Source organism: Diadema antillarum, unplaced genomic scaffold (assembly GCF_040938485.1).
Source record: "Diadema antillarum isolate AM-2024a unplaced genomic scaffold, OU_Dant_1.0 seq00000094_RagTag, whole genome shotgun sequence".
In the NCBI taxonomy this organism is placed as follows: Eukaryota; Metazoa; Echinodermata; class Echinoidea; order Diadematoida; family Diadematidae; genus Diadema; species Diadema antillarum.
The window spans coordinates 1,762,553-1,778,722 of record NW_027271183.1 but is presented as its reverse complement, the minus strand read 5'-3'; the positions used below and the strand labels follow the sequence as shown (position 1 = coordinate 1,778,722).

Sequence of the window (16,170 nt, the reverse complement as noted above, 5' to 3'; positions counted from 1 at the left end):
CGTTCAGTTGAAGTAAATGCCGCAACAAAGTAAAAAGGTAAACCTGGTATTAAAATACACAGATTTGATTCAATGATGTGTCAAAGAACACAGAAATCAATGTATTCTATGCAGCTACAAAAATGACAGAAGTCAACGGAGTTTAACAAAGAAAGACAACCAGCTGAAATAAGTATAAGAATGTTAGTCTAGTTCCCGTTTGGAAGTCGGACAAAATCTCTCCACCTGAAGCTTAACAATTAATTCGATAACAGTCAAGTTTCCTTACAAGTCGTCGTAGCTACCATCAACCATCTTAGTGACCAATTCTTCGCACTCAGCCGTGAAAGAGAGTTTCGTATTTTACCGAAACCAAGACATCATCTCCTGAAACATAATAGCAAGTGAAAACATTCGCATAATTACTTTTTGCGCTAGTTTCTGGTTGCGCAAAGTGGGTGGAAAAAAAATCCGCCTTTACAGTAAGGTTAAAAGGCGAATGCAGCTGACATTTTTTGGTATGTTGACAACATGAAATCAATATTCCTTTTTTAGCATAACAAACAATGAGAACAGTGAGCAGGGATTGACAGCTGAAACAAGTTCTGCAGTCGAATTCCCGTTTGAACGCTGGACAGAATCTCTCCGCCCGCTCTAAAATTTTACAAGACGACACAAATGTTAACAATGATTACAACCACGCGAAGGCCGACGACCAGTTGAAGTAAATGCCGCAACAGAATGAATAGGTAAACACGTTGTTAAAATACAAATATTTGATTCAATGTTGTGTCAAATAACAAAAAAAAAAATCAATGTATTCTACAGCAAAAAATATGACAGAAATTGTCGGAGTTTGACAACGAACGGCGACCATGAAATAAGTTTTGCAACGATGGTCAAGTTTTCGTTTGTAAACCGGACAAAATCTCTCCGCCGTGTTTCCTACACGTAAAGACAAGATAATACAAATTCAATGTCTATCGACTGCGGTCAAGTCTCCTTTCACATCGCCGTAACTACCATTTCCACAAAAGACGGAAAGTCAGCCTGTTATTCACAATTATCTATAGCAGCGAGAATACTTTTTTTTTTCTCGTGAAAACACAAAACTTTCCATTCACTATCGTATTCGGCATTGCGAATCATATCACCCAGCGGATTAGCTGTAGCCACGCGTTTTGGACGTTGCTCGACGATGGAACAGAGACGGAATTTCGGTGGTACAGTAATGGTAATTCGTCGGGACGATATGCGACGTTTTAGATCACACGGATAACAGGCTTTATGCTGTGACAAGTATAGCTGAACAAAACATATAAACTTGAACACGAACGGCATTGAAACGAAGCCATATAGTCAGGACGTTTCCCGACGGTTGAACAATGATTCGTCGGGAACGATATGCGACGTTTTTAACAAAAGAAACGCAAGGCACAATAGAAGCCGAAATTTGAAAATAGCTAGTAAGTCGGGACGAAGAGCGACGATTAGTGAAAGGGAATCCTTTCTCTATCGTCGCTTATCGTCGGGACGAATAAACAAAGGTATGAAAAGAAAGTACGTGTATTCATATGCACGGTTGCTTATTCATATGCACGTGACGCCTGTTCATATGCAAATCATGAAACATGCACAATGCGACATCGTCGCGACGAAGATATCTCTCAGTCAGGTTTTTCTGTGGTGCCTTATAGTGGAGTTGTTGCCAATCAATGTCTAGTTTTAATACTCGATGCACTTTGCACTATTGCCGTTATGATAATTCTCTTTGTGATATTGAGACATAAATATAGCTTGCCGTCATTTGTTCCAGATGACGCATGCTCACCAGCAGCAAGGGTCGTTTCATTTGCCACGCCCATAGCACTTTGTTCGTTCTCATCACATCCTGTAAGAGTGATTAAACTCTGTGTCATGGTGTTTTGCTGTCCAAATTATTTTGAAACTCTAAGAAGCCGCTGAGTTGCGGGATTTTTTTTTTCGTGTTGAAATTGAATTCGACCGATTCTTTCCCTTTGCAAATTATCTTTCTCTATACATTTCCTCCACTGTGGAATAAACTGGGCTAACCATATACTCCGCACTGCCGGCTAAACACTGTAAAAGCAACATGACGGAGACCATCGGTCAAACAGGTAACAATTTTGTCTTGTTTTTATTATTCTAGTTTGCTCGATCATTCATCAAGTAGGGATGGATAGTGCCTTAACAGGAACTTGTGGATTGTATAGGTTTTCCTCGTGAAATGTTTCGATGTAGCATTGAAAAGGGTTGGCAATACAGGCGATTCTAATCCAACAAAGGATTTCGGTTTAGTTTGATTTTATTTCTTCTTTTTTTTTAAATCACACATAACAAAAAAATACATAGATTTAGAAAATAACATTACACTACGCAACAGCTTAGCATACTGTCTTAAAAATTAATTCAGAGTGCATACATAATTATTAAAATAACATGACAGTATTAAAAAGGATGTATAAAGCGTATAGCATAATATCACAAAAAGAAAGGTTCAGAAGGAAATCTTGAAAATAACAGTTGTAAATCATCTAAAGAGAATTAATTGTTATTTAGAATATCTCTTGTCGTTTCGATAAACGAACTTAAAAAATCAAAAGGTGGATTTAAATGAATTGATTTTAGAATTGTCATTTTTAGACATTGTTAGACCGCGATCGTAAGCAGAAGCTTGACATGGATCCAGGCCTCGGGGTAAAATTCGATAATTAACTTTCGACTTACATAATTGTATAACGGAGGTATCTACAAAATAGAATCCATAATCATCTCCAAAATATAGTGTTTGTAGTAATTTTTAAGGTAAGAAAGAATAGAGGGGAAGAGGGGAAAAAAGTTATCATATTTGTTTTCAAAAGTCATTTTTACTACAATACTGTGCTGAGGTGAGTGCTGTAGTGTGCTGTGCTGTCTTTTGCGGTCTTTTACGGTGCTGTGTATGGCGTGAATACAATTTCACGTTTGGGTATAAGATACATAATTGGGTTTGTTTTCATTGTATTTGTATGTCATGTACATGTCAATTACATATTTCTGTTAACAATATCTTTTTTATTGTGATTATAAGTATGATTCTAAAAAGGCCCATGCTGCAAATTAATGTAAGACTCCTAATACGGTGTTTGCCCACATAAACCGTTTATGGGCTAACATAAAAAAAAAACCAAATTTCTTGTCACTCATACACCCTTATATTTCGCTAAATTATATCTTTTTGAAAAGTGTCTTAAAAGAATACAATTTAACGATTGTCTTTATTTGCTCAGGGAGATTATTCGAAGTATCTGGTCCATGGTATCCAAATGACTTATGAGCTATCATTAACTTGGGATTGTGGAGGTGATAATCTTTGGAATGTCGAGTTGGGTAAGCGTGGACGCTGGCGACAAAAATTATGGAGTCGCTTGCTTTGATCTCTCTTGGTAAACGCTGAGTATCCTCACTTATACAGGGCGTATCAAATAAAACGTTACACTTTTGAAAAAAATCGTCTAAATTACATTTCAAAATATATGGAAGATTTTTTCATATTATATGGATGCTCAATAGTCTCATCTATCAAGCGCAATCAACAAAACAAATTTTTGTTCACGCTTGGCTGAACACTGACGCTCTTTTTCCAGAGTGTGAAAAATGACTTTCGCCAAATTGAAAGAAGATGGAAAATTCAGCCAGCAGTCCAAATAAGTGTTCTCATTCAAATAATTGGTCTTTGCTCACAGTTTGATTATGTTATGATTATGAGTTTATTCATTTTAACTCCTAGAGTATGATATTCATGAATGTCACATCTGTGGTTTCAAATTACATACGCTTAGCTATCAGAGCGGTGAAGCCCTCAAAATCATGAGAATTGTGCAAAATTTGACTAAAGTATGAAACTTTCACCAGTTTAAGTACATGTACATACCATAAGATTTATTTAAAGATCGGGAGGTAAGTCTGATTTGACCTCTGATGACCTCCAGAGGTCAAGGAACTTTGAATATCAGAATATTGATGTTTGGAGGCATTTGTGAATGAAAGGCTTAAGGGGGTTTCACACCAAGCTTTGCGTAGAGTAGCGTAGAGTTGCGTAGAGTTGCGTAGCGACTACGCCGAAATCGGCTGCGTAAGTAGCGCGTAGATATGCAGCGTGTTTCGCGTATAGCGGGCGTAGAGCTACTTACACATACGTAGGTTGAGCGTAGAGACCGCGTAGAGTTGCTTACAGTTGCGTAAAGTTGCGTTCCGAGGGCGTATTCATAAAATAATGAGACTGCAGAGCTACTTCACCAGAGCTTTGTGCTTCTCAGTTCACTCTTGTCTGCTGTTCAAACAGGTAGCTAAACGTCATGGGGAGGTTGAATCCATTGCTAGTGTCTACAATTCTTCACCATTTGGATGCCCTAGAGACAGTATTCACAGAATGCGAACGTTTTCAACGAGAAAAGGAAAGAAAACGGGCTGTTGCAAGAATAAGAAGAAGGGTGTGGGTCAAGCCTTGGATCCAGCGTCGACCCCTCCACGGGCAGTATGAACAACTGATGAAAGAACTGCATGCCGAAGATGTTTCTTCATTTACCAATTTCATGCGGATGGAGCCACAGGTATTCAATGAACTCCTGACACGAATTGCACCGAGAATCACAAAACAGGATACCAACTTCAGACATTCTTTGGAACCTGGTTTGAAACTTGCTATAACTTTGAGGTTTCTAGCCACTGGCAATAGCTACAAGACCCTACAATATGGATTTCGAGTTGCTCATAATACTATTTGTGAGTTTATCCCCCAAGTGTGCCAGGCAATAATTGAAGAATTATCTGATGAAGTTCTCATGTGCCCAGATACCCCAGAGGGATGGAAACAAGTGGCTGAAGATTTCTACAACCATTTGAACTTTCCTCACTGCGTTGGAGCAATAGATGGCAAACATGTTGCCATTAAGAAACCTGCAAAGACCGGAAGTTTGTTCTACAACTACAAAGGTTTTTTCTCCATTGTCCTGCTGGCAATTGTAGACGCTAACTACAGGTTCATGTATGTGGACAATGGACAGACAGGTTCTGGCTCTGATGCTGGGGTGTTCAATCAGAGCCCTTTCAAGACAGCCATTGAGAGCGGGAAGCTGAACCTGCCTGCAGCAGACCGTCTGCCCCATGATGACCAGCCACTTGAATACTTCCTTGTTGGAGACGACGCTTTTGCGCTGAGGACTTGGCTGATGAAGCCTCTGCCACTTCGCAACATGACTCACCAGCAGCGAGTCTACAACTACAGGCTTTCACGAGCCAGACGGGTTGTAGAAAATGCGTTTGGTCTGCTTGCAGCAAGGTTCCGCTGCCTTCTGGTCACTTTGCCTCTAACTCCAGAGAGAGTCATCAAGATTACCCATGCTTGCTGTGTCCTGCACAACTTTCTTCTGTTCAGAAACCCTACAGCTGATGTAGCTACACTTGATCAAGAGGACCAGCAGCACAACCATGAAGTAATTCCTGGTTCATGGAAAAAGGATGCCCATCTGCCAGACATGGAACAACTGTATCGTGGCAACACAAGCAGAGCAGCAAAGGAGCAAAGGAACTACCTCGTGGAGTATTTCAACTCGCCAGTAGGCAGTGTACCATGGCAAGATGAGATCCTGATAATCAATAATTAGATCAGTGTGACTGAATGACATTGCAGTAGCTTCCTCTACCTTTGACATCGAAGCCACAATTTGGAGACAATATGACTTTACCGACCTTGTTTGATGTGTACGTGCTATTTCATCTGAAAGTAGTTGTTGCATTTCCGTTAAAGCACACTTCCTTCATTGTGAATAAATGCAAAAGGACTGAATTTAGTTTGTTTCGACTTTACTTTGTAGCAAACTCTGCTACTTACAGAGAATCTTGCAAGTTATATTATTATTTCCCTTTTTCTTGAAGTACATGTGAAAAAGTAACAGCATGCAAAGGGGTCCGTTTGATTGTAAACAGTTTCATAATAACTAAAGCAAGATATATAATGGAACAGAAAAGGAGGAAATGAACTACCTCGTCGAGTCTTTCAACTCGCTCGTAGGCAGTGTGCCATGACACGATGATATGTGCTGATTATAAATGATTACGTCACGATGACTGAACATTTCTCTACCTTGGGCATCGAAGCCACCATAACATTTTGGAAACAATATGTATTTTACCAACCTTGTTTGATGCGCCATTTTATCTGAAAATTTACAGAGAAGTTGTTGCATTTCAGTCAAAGCTCACTCCACATTTATAAAGCACAATCATTGTGAATAAATGTAAACGGATCGAATTCAGTTGTTCAAAGACAATATATTTTAATTTGTACAAACAAGCTGTGCTACTTACAGAGAATCTTACAAGTTATATGAATATTTCGCTTTGCTTGAAATACATACTGATAACAATAGCAGCGTGCAAAGGGGTTTCGTTATTACTGAAGCAATAATTTCTCTACAGAAGAGCAGCAAAGGAGCAAAGAAACAACCTCGTGGAGTATTTCAACTCCATCGCGTGTAGGCAGTGTGCAATGGCTAGATGAGATACTGATCATCAACAATTATATCATTGTGACTGAATGACATTCCTCTTTCTTGGACATCGACGCCACAATAACATTTGGGAGACAATACGTCTTCACCGACTTTGTTTGATTCGATACTTCATTGGAAAATTTACAAAGTAGTCATTGCAGTTCTGTTGAAGTGTGTAGATTTGTATTACTGTGAATTAATACATGTGGATCGAATTCAGTTTGTTTAAGAGACACAATTTGTTATGAAGCAAACAAACGGTGCAGGTTACAGAGAACCTTACAAGTTATACAAGTATTTCAGTTTTTCTTGAAGAAGATATGATAACTACAACAGCATGCAAAGGGGTTCCGTTTGATTGTGGTCAGTTTCATTCTTACGGAAACAAGAATTTTCTCATCATAGTCATGCAGGAAGAAATTTTCATTGATAAATGTGTCATGATTTTATTTTTGCGGCCGTGCAGATGCTGACTCTTCGAAATCCTATATATAGTGTATCTTAAAAGTCCACGCGTTGAATATTTTTAATTTTTTGTTGGGGGAGGGGGGAGGAGAGAAATTTGAAATTCATCTCAAAACTACAAACTAGAGTAGACATTTCTGAATTCGTGCGTTGCTCAAACCATTACATATCTGACATGTCTGATGTGGTGCCACGGTTGATTCAATAAAAGGCTGACATAAAAGCCTGTCTTGCAGACTGCACAATGTTTTGCAAAAATGTGTTTGATTCTAATTCCAGACCATTTCGACTTTGAGACTTGTATATTTGGTCTTAAGACAAAAAAATTGGTGTTTAATTACTGTTTACTTTGAAAATGTCAGCAAAAGAGATTCCCTTCAACAAATAACCATACCATTCAACTTTATGGCGTCCGAGAAGAGTAAAATTAACGTCAATCAAAATTTATGTGACCTTAAACAACAATAGTTTAACACAACTTTAACTTGATAATTAGCCTTATGATCACTATAATCTTATACGAACAGCAGCATAAAACAAGCATAAATCCTTGTTTATACACTCTGAAATGTAATTTGTAAAGTTACATGACAAGTACAACTGACATGACTGTATCTTGATCATCAAGTAGGCCTACTGATTACCATGGTACCAACAAACAGCAGAAAACAAGAATGAAAACCCTGCTAACACTTTAACATGTGAACTGTAAACTTACAGGAGGAGAGCAACTTCAAATACAAACTTGAACACAAAATACTGATTACCATGGAGACAACAGTCCCAAATTTACATGTCAATCCTGATGAAGTCTAAAACGCTGTGTAGTTCTTAATGCCTATACTTTAAAATCAAAGAGATCAAAAATGAAAACAAAAAATCTAAGAAATGAAAAAAATAAAAAGTCAAGATCAACGGTCTGTAACACTTGCCAGACAGAGTTTAATCCTGGCAGCTTGTGAACACAACAGTTATTCGCTATCGGTCTCTTCCTGAGTGTTGTTCTCACTGGACGCGTTCATCAGGGGATCTGGACACTGGAAGGTAAACATCTGTGAGGCAGTATCATAGCTGCTGGTACTAGCACCCGGGTCAGAGTAGGACACGGGCTTCTTGGCAGGTCCAGCAGATGATGAGCTTCGCTCCTGAGGCGGAGACCATACAGGGAGATTATGATGGGCCTGAAAGTCTTGCGATGTCATCTGCTGGCCATGCGGCTGTTGACTCTGTGACGAACTGTATTGATGACCTCGGAACGGGTGGCCCTGTGGCGAGATGTCTTGGTGGCCCAGTGACTGACCATGGTAAATCGAAGGCTCAAAAAATTGTTGATTCCGAAATGGTTGTGCAGGAGACAGGAAAGGTTGTGGATGGGACTGGAAAGTTTGTATTGGAGGTCGGAATTGTGGAGGAGCCTTGGAGGGCTGTGCAAGAGGCTGAAACGGCTGCTGGGCTTGTTGTGATTCTCGGTTCTTCTGGATTTGCTGTCTTCTGTATTGATGAAGCTGTTTTGTCGCATCGATATAATATTCATTCCATGTCTCCTCATCCATCTTGCTTGTTTCATGAAACACCAGTTGTGCAAACATCCTTTGACTCTCGAAACCCTTTTCCGCATTCATAGCTTCAATAATGGCAGCCCTGGTGGAACTGACCTGTTTTGACAGCTAAAAAGACATACAAATAGAAATAATGAGTGAAATACAGACAAAATCTGTCCTCTTTTAATTTTTCTCTTTTGCTCACGCATTTCCCATTTCTGTGTATTTTTCTGATCATTATTTCTGTCTTCCTCCTTCTATTGGTCTTGCTGTAACATGTATGGCCTTTCTCAGCTGCTTCATCCTTCTCTCACTTTCTCGTTTCCTCTTTTTTTTCATTATCAATTGCATTATTTATACTTATATACTTTCTTATTTTCTACCTTTCATCTTACTCTTTCGGTTTATTCCCCTTTTAATCTTCTCTTTTCTCTTTCTCTCTATAAATTCTCTGTAATTGCCGCTGTGACAATTTTGTGTTTACTGCATTCGTTCCATAAACATGATAAAATCTAGAAACACTTTACCTGAGCAAAATCTGATGCAGGGGAGATATCTCTCTTCTTGCATGGCCCTCCTTTGCTTCGTGAAGCCTTGCTGGAAGATGCCCTGCTGGGAGGCCTGCTGTCTATCGAGCTGTTGACACTGAGGTCTATGGTTTCGTCTTCATCGTTCTCTTCTTCATCAGCCCCCTCATCGTCGTCCTCGGATTCTCTTTTCCCTTCTGATGATGCACATATGCCTACTGTTCCTTTCTACACCAGGTTAAAAAAGCAAAACGTGACATTTTCATTAATATTGACTTGTTCACTGTTGATTTTTGTGTCCCTTGAAATTAATATATTCATTTCTGATGAATAATTATGGACATGCATTAAAGAGAAGTGCGACTCCTTGAACAAATGTCTCACAGGACCTTGGAATATAAATAAGCCTTGTCAGGAAATACAATTGAATATAGTGCGCAGTGGGGACAAAGGCATTCATTCCATTCAAGAAACATTTATTTCTACATTAAATGAAACAGGGAGTAGAACCAGCGATACCCTGATAAAAGTGGGAGGTTGTCGTGTAGGGAACCTATACTTACCAATACAGCAACACTTGGGGTTCCAGTGTTCTTCACGTTTCGGTACTGATGGATCCAACCAAATCGTTTCAGGAAGCGACTGTTTTCTGCTGTCATGTTGATAGATCCACTCCCTGATGCTCCTCTAGAGATCTTCATAAGCCTACCAACTTTATCTCCTTGAGTTTTCACCCATGTCTGCAAGCGCTGTCCTGGCTGGTCACCTGTACCTTCCACCCCAATCTCCAAGGCCTTTTCCTGATACAGCTGCTTCTTTGCCTCCTTATTACTATAGTCTTCACAAGCCTTATCATAGAGCATCGGGTGTTGTTGCACCCACTCCATAATTGCCACCCTCTCTTGGTCACTTGAAACTGAAAGGGGTGGAAGCTTGGTTTGTCTCCTCTTCTTCAGTGGTTTTGAAACTTCCCGGGCATCTTCATTGCCAGATTCATCACTAGGTTCAGATAGTGCTGGCGAATTGTCTGCATCTTGATGAGCAGGAGAAGAACTCTTGCCCGTATTACACCCTTTGCTCTTCCTTTTCGGCATTGTGCAGTTATTTAGGCCTACACAAGAAGAATAGTCTCGAAGAGCACAGGTAGAATCATTCACCAGCGATGTGCAGAGTCAAGTGGAATGAATGAAACCAAGCAGTTTTCCAACACGGATCATGCATGGGAATGCCAAATTTGGATGAACAGTAATAAAGGCTACGCAACTGTTAGCAACACTACGCAAATGTACGCCAGGTCTACGCAAGTCTACACAATTGTCTACGTAACAGTACGCAACACTACGCCATGTCATACGCGAGCCCCAAAAGTCCTTTCGTGTGAACACGTGCGTTTGGTGGCGTACTGTTGCGTTTAAATGGCGCAGAGTTGCGTAGTGTTGCGTACATTTGCGTACAATTTGCGTACCAGTGCGGTACGCGGACGGTACGCGAAAAAATTAAACATGTTTAATTTTCTGCGTACATCTCGCGTACAAATTTTGCGTCCCTCGGCATACTGTTACGCAGAGTTGCGTGCTCACAGCGCATAGTTGCGTAGTGTTGCGTAGTCACTACGCAACCCTACGCAATACTACGTAACTCTACGCAAAGCTTGGTGTGAAACCCCCTTTACATCTTGGTTACGCTGCACAAAATATGCATTTGTACAACAAATCTGATTCCATAGGACATTGACAGGTTTCTACCTTTGACCTCTGATGACCTTTGGAGGTCAATGACCTCAAAATACCATAATATTGATCTGTGATGTTATTAGTTAATGATAAACATGGTTAAGATGTGCAAAACAAGCATATCTGTTTTGCAATGAAACTGTCTTCATATTCCAAAGAGCTAGCAAAGACAGGTTTCTAACTCTGATCTCCGGTGACCTTTTAGAGGTCAATGACCTCAAAATATCATAATATTGATCTGTAGTGTCATTAGTTAATGATAAACATGGTTAAGATGTACAAAGTAAGCATACCTGTTTTACAAGAAATTATCTTCATATTCCAAAGAGCATAGACAGGGCTCTACCTTTGACCTCTGGTGACCTTTAGAGGATGTACAAAACAAACACAATTGTAGCCCAAATGGCTACTAGCACATGTTTATGATAAAGAATAGAATAAAATAGAATAGAATAGGATAGAGTGTAAAAGAAAACAAGACACTGCAGTCGTTTTCCTAGACACCCTGTAAGGTCAATATATGCTCAGTCTTTTCCCTTTCTTGGAGTTTATGAAACCGTTTATCTTCCTTCCAGCTATTTCCTTTCTTTTTTTTTTGTGGTCAAAACCACCTCTTCCAAGAAAAGTCTATGGTCATAGGAATTTATGAGTTTGATGTTGGCTACTTTCCCCGCTAGTGGTCAGCACTCTCCATCCCCAAAGCCCAGCGCCAAATTACGGGGAATGACGTGATGACGTGTTTTTGCCCTCTGATCCCCAAACATAAATGACCCTCTGAGCTGGAAGGTGGCCCTCCGGCCAGAATTTATTCCTCTATTTTAGCATTTATTGTTTAGTGGAGTGGGTCAAATAGGAACTCCAAAGACAAATTCAGGGATAATGACCCAAAACAATGATGACGGTGGTTGCCATAAGGACACTAATATCCATTTGGTTTATCATTTTGATATCCAAGAAAAATTAAAGTGTTTACCAGTGGTTACAGAGAACAAGTGAATGAAGAAACTAAAAGACAGTGGGCGAGTTAATCAAAAATTGAGATGAATCATAGAAACTTGAGTTTTCACAGAAACGAATAGGAGGAGCAAATTGAACATGTGACCAGTAAGGAATTAATTTCTAGTGAACACAACACCCCAATATATGATTGAGCCAATGAAATGCTTTAGGGAAAGGCAGTTTATAAGTAAATTAGTTATAAAAAAACATGTCTCAGCCGAAAAATCAGTTAGAGTGGCAAGCACAGTGGGAGCGGCTTCACACTATGTAGTGAAGCAAAGGCTGCAGAGTATTTTGGAATTTTGAGGAACTTTTAGAATAGTTGGAGACCACAGAGATAAAATCAGGAGTTCCCCTTCTTGGTACATCATGCCCCCCCCCCTTTTTTTCCTCCAAGTCAACCAAGTAATCTTTATCGACGTTGAATGCACCATCGACCTACGCTGTGAATGTGATGAGGATCTGATTGTCATGACTGAACCGGCGAGCAGCAGGACATTAGGAAAAACTATGAGTCACGATAACACAAAACTTTGGTTTACGCCAATTTGGAGTGCAATTACAAACTCCAAATAGTCAACTGGTTCATCGGAGATGTTGAAGCGCCCTGTCAGACTGATACAAAGTGGAGAGTGATGGTGACGAAGAGAATACTGACAGCGTGACGGCAGACCGCTCAACGGACGGCCCAGTCACACTGACGAGATCAACAATGACATGCAGACGAGGACTTCATTTGTCGACCGAGAGTAATCATTTAAGAGGAATGACTTTAATTTACGTTTGAAGACATTTCAAGAGATGTAGTAGTCTGATATGTTCAGGGGAAAATCATTCTACTGTTTGCAGTCTTGTGAACATACTTGTATCTTTAGCGAAAACTGTTCGAGTACGTGGACAGTGATAAGTAGGCCTCTATAAATCACTCTGTCGAGTAAATTGTATTTTTGTATATGAGCCAAATTGCTTCTTTTGAACATTTATTGTGTTGAAAAGTTCTTGGTAATTCTTTTCCAGGCAAAATTTGTACATGAAAATTCCGATGTTAAAAGCATGTGATGGGAAATGTAAACAGTATGTGCGAATGCTTCTGTTTCCTGCTAAACTTGTTTGTTAGTGGGGAAAAGAAAAGAGAAGAGAAGTCTCGCTCTCCCACGTCTATACATACCACAGTGCCTACGAGTATCTTTGTTTCACATTGTAAGTGGGGAAAAGAAAAGAAAAGAGAAGTCTCGCTTCATGAGAGATGTTCAGATCCCGCTCGACACCACAACGTCTACGGATGTCTAGGCTGAAGGTGGGTTTGAATGTCTTATAGGGCCGATAGAGCACTAACAGTAAGTGCAGATTAATTGGAACGCTAAAATGCATGTGATGGGAAATGTAAACAGTATGTGCGAATACCTCTATTATGTTTCTTGCTAAACTTGTTTGTTAGTGGGGAAAAGAAAAGAAAAGAGAAGTCTCGCTCTACCACGACTACATACTACAATGCCTACGGATATCTTTGTTTCACATTGTTAGTGGGGAAAAGAAAAGAAAAGAGAAGTCTCGCTTCATGAGAGATGTTCAGATCCCGCTCGACACCACAACGTCTACGGATGTCTAGGCTGAAGGTGGGTTTGAGTGTCTTATAGGGCCGATAGAGCACTAACAGTAAGTGCAGATTAATTGGAACGCTAAAATGCATGTGATGGGAAATGTAAACAGTATGTGCGAATACCTCTATTATGTTTCCTGCTATTGAAAACTTGTTTGTTAGTGGGGAAAAGAAAAGAAAAGAGAAGTCTCGCTCTACCACGACTACATACCACAACGCCTACGGATATCTTTGTTTCACATTGTTAGTGGGGAAAAGAAAAGAAAAGAGAAGTCTCGCTTCATGAGAGATGTTCAGATCCCGCTCGACACCACAACGTCTACGGATGTCTAGGCTGAAGGTGGGTTTGAGTGTCTTATAGGGCCGATAGAGCACTAACAGTAAGTGCAGATTAATTGGCACGCTAAAATGCATGTGATGGGAAATGTAAACAGTATGTGCGAATACCTCTATTATGTTTCCTGCTATTGAAAACTTGTTTGTTAGTGGGGAAAAGAAAAGAAAAGAGAAGTCTCGCTCTACCACGACTACATACCACAACGCCTACGGATATCTTTGTTTCACATTGTTAGTGGGGAAAAGAAAAGAAAAGAGAAGTCTCGCTTCATGAGAGATGTTCAGATCCCGCTCGACACCACAACGCCTACGGATGTCTTAGTCTAGTGGGATTTCTGAAAAGGGGCTCTCTAAAAAGGTGTTAAAGGCATTTTTGAGTAAAAGTTGGGAACCGGTCTCTTTTACCTAACTTGAGTATGCTGAATCCGAAAAAACCGGTTCCCAAGAGAAATTCGTTGATCTTGACCATCTAATTTGCATAAAGAAAATGGCTGCCGATTCACGGAAATTGTCAATATCCGAGACACATTTTCCAGTAAATCTTTACAATTGAGCTGAAAAACAGCGATTAAAAATCTTCACACATAGAATAGAATTTGCAATTTGAGAGATGAAACTTTGTCAGGTTCTAAAGCATATATTTTATTCATAAATATGCAAATTAGCACTGAAATATGCAAATATATAACAAGTACTGGAAGAGTAATTTCTCTTTTTTTTTCAGAGAGATAAGTTGAAAACAGGGGAAACTTTTTTAAGGTTTTGAGGGTTAGCTGAAAACCATTTTTCCTTTTCAGAGATATCAAATATGAATATTCTAACTGGTATGCCAATCAGATGTAGGATTATTGAGTTTCATATGTGTTCACTTATTGCATACCCTGGTGGGATTTTTTTTTTCATCTCTTTTTAATCCTCTATAAAAGGTCACGGCGATTTCTTGGGGGGGGGGGGGGTTTTATCCAAGTTAGAAACCCGACTTTTAACCACAAATGAGTGCGCAAGGACGCAAAAGTCTGATCCTCATTCAAGTGATTGGAGTTAACATCTAATTTGCATACACAAAATTGTTGCAACATTACCACTCGAAAAAACGTGTTGTTATGACACGAATTTTTTTTTTTTTTTGGTGGATTGATAAACGTACGAGCAAAAAGAATGGACAGAAACTCTTCTTTTTTGGGGGGATCATGAATCACCATTTTTTTTTGGGGGGGGGGGGACGGAGGGAGTTTCATTGGACGAGGAGATTTATGAAAAATCCAAATGTTGTTCACATATGCAAATCAGTAGCATCAGCACTGAAATTCTATTTCCCAGTTGATTCATTTATTTTTAAGAGCATGGTTATCATGACACACAGTATTATGTTAAATATGAGGCTACGAAATCAAGACAAAAACGTGACAATGATGATGAGGCCTCACTTGTGTCAATTTTCCAGAGGTTCAATATTTTTGCCGCTGCTCCAACAGGAGCATTGCAGAATATTGTAACAAGAGACGTCGCAAGTGATGCAATCCAAACTTCCTTACTCTGTGCTGAAGAACTTGGCCGACAGAAATTGGTTGCATTTGTTGAAGAGAGAATGATTGTGAGTGAGGAAAGAGAAAAACCCCAAGTCACAATCCATGCTGTTCTGCACAAGAGCAATGCCAAAACGTTTGCGTCCCTGTATGAAGTGACCAAAAACAGCAAAGACAAGCAGGGGCGGATCTAGCTTTTTATAATGGGGGATTGGGCGGTATGCGAGGGAGCGTAGCGACCGAGCCCGAGCGAGCGGAGCGAGCGGGGGGGGGGGGGAGGGTGTGTCCCCCTCCCACAGTAGGGAGAATTTTTGAAAATCTGTGTGTGAAAATGGCGTTTTCTTGCATCTAAAACACCACTATTTTTGGTATAGAGGTCATTGCCAAATTAACCCCCCATAATGAAATTACAAGTTAAAAAAAAAAGATAAGATTAAACAAAAAAAAATGGTCCCCGGATTTTTTTTTTTTTTTTTTTTTTTGGGGGGGGGGGGGGTTGCAACCCACCCCCCCCCCCCCCCTAGATCCGCTTCTGACAAGGACAATAAAAGTATCCTTAAAGCAGACAGAAAAGTGCTCCAGCGTCTTTTGACTGCCTATGAGGCAGGGCGACCTGTTGACTTGTCTGCTGTCCTGAAGCATGAACTTCTTCCTGTGCCCATATCACTAGCTAATATGAACGGCACTCTTCGTACAGGCAACAAAGCTATTCTGGCTGATGAGCTCACCAAAGACATTACCTGTCCTGGAAACTGTAGAACTAGGTGATTCGACTTCTTGTCTCATTATTGATGGTCAAGCCCTAGTAGTTGCTCTGGGAAAACCAAACAATGCAGTGACTTTCGGGGACCTTGCGGATGCATTCATCAGGGCAGTTCTGAAGGCAGGGTCAAAGTTTCATCGCATAGAT

At 40.0% G+C, this 16,170-nt stretch overlaps 1 pseudogene; it reads left to right on the top strand.

Moving 5' to 3' along the window:
* The first annotated feature begins 4,337 nt into the window (after positions 1 to 4,337).
* Positions 4,338 to 5,014, top strand: LOC139726658 (uncharacterized; annotated as a pseudogene).
* The last annotated feature ends 11,156 nt before the right edge of the window (positions 5,015 to 16,170 follow it).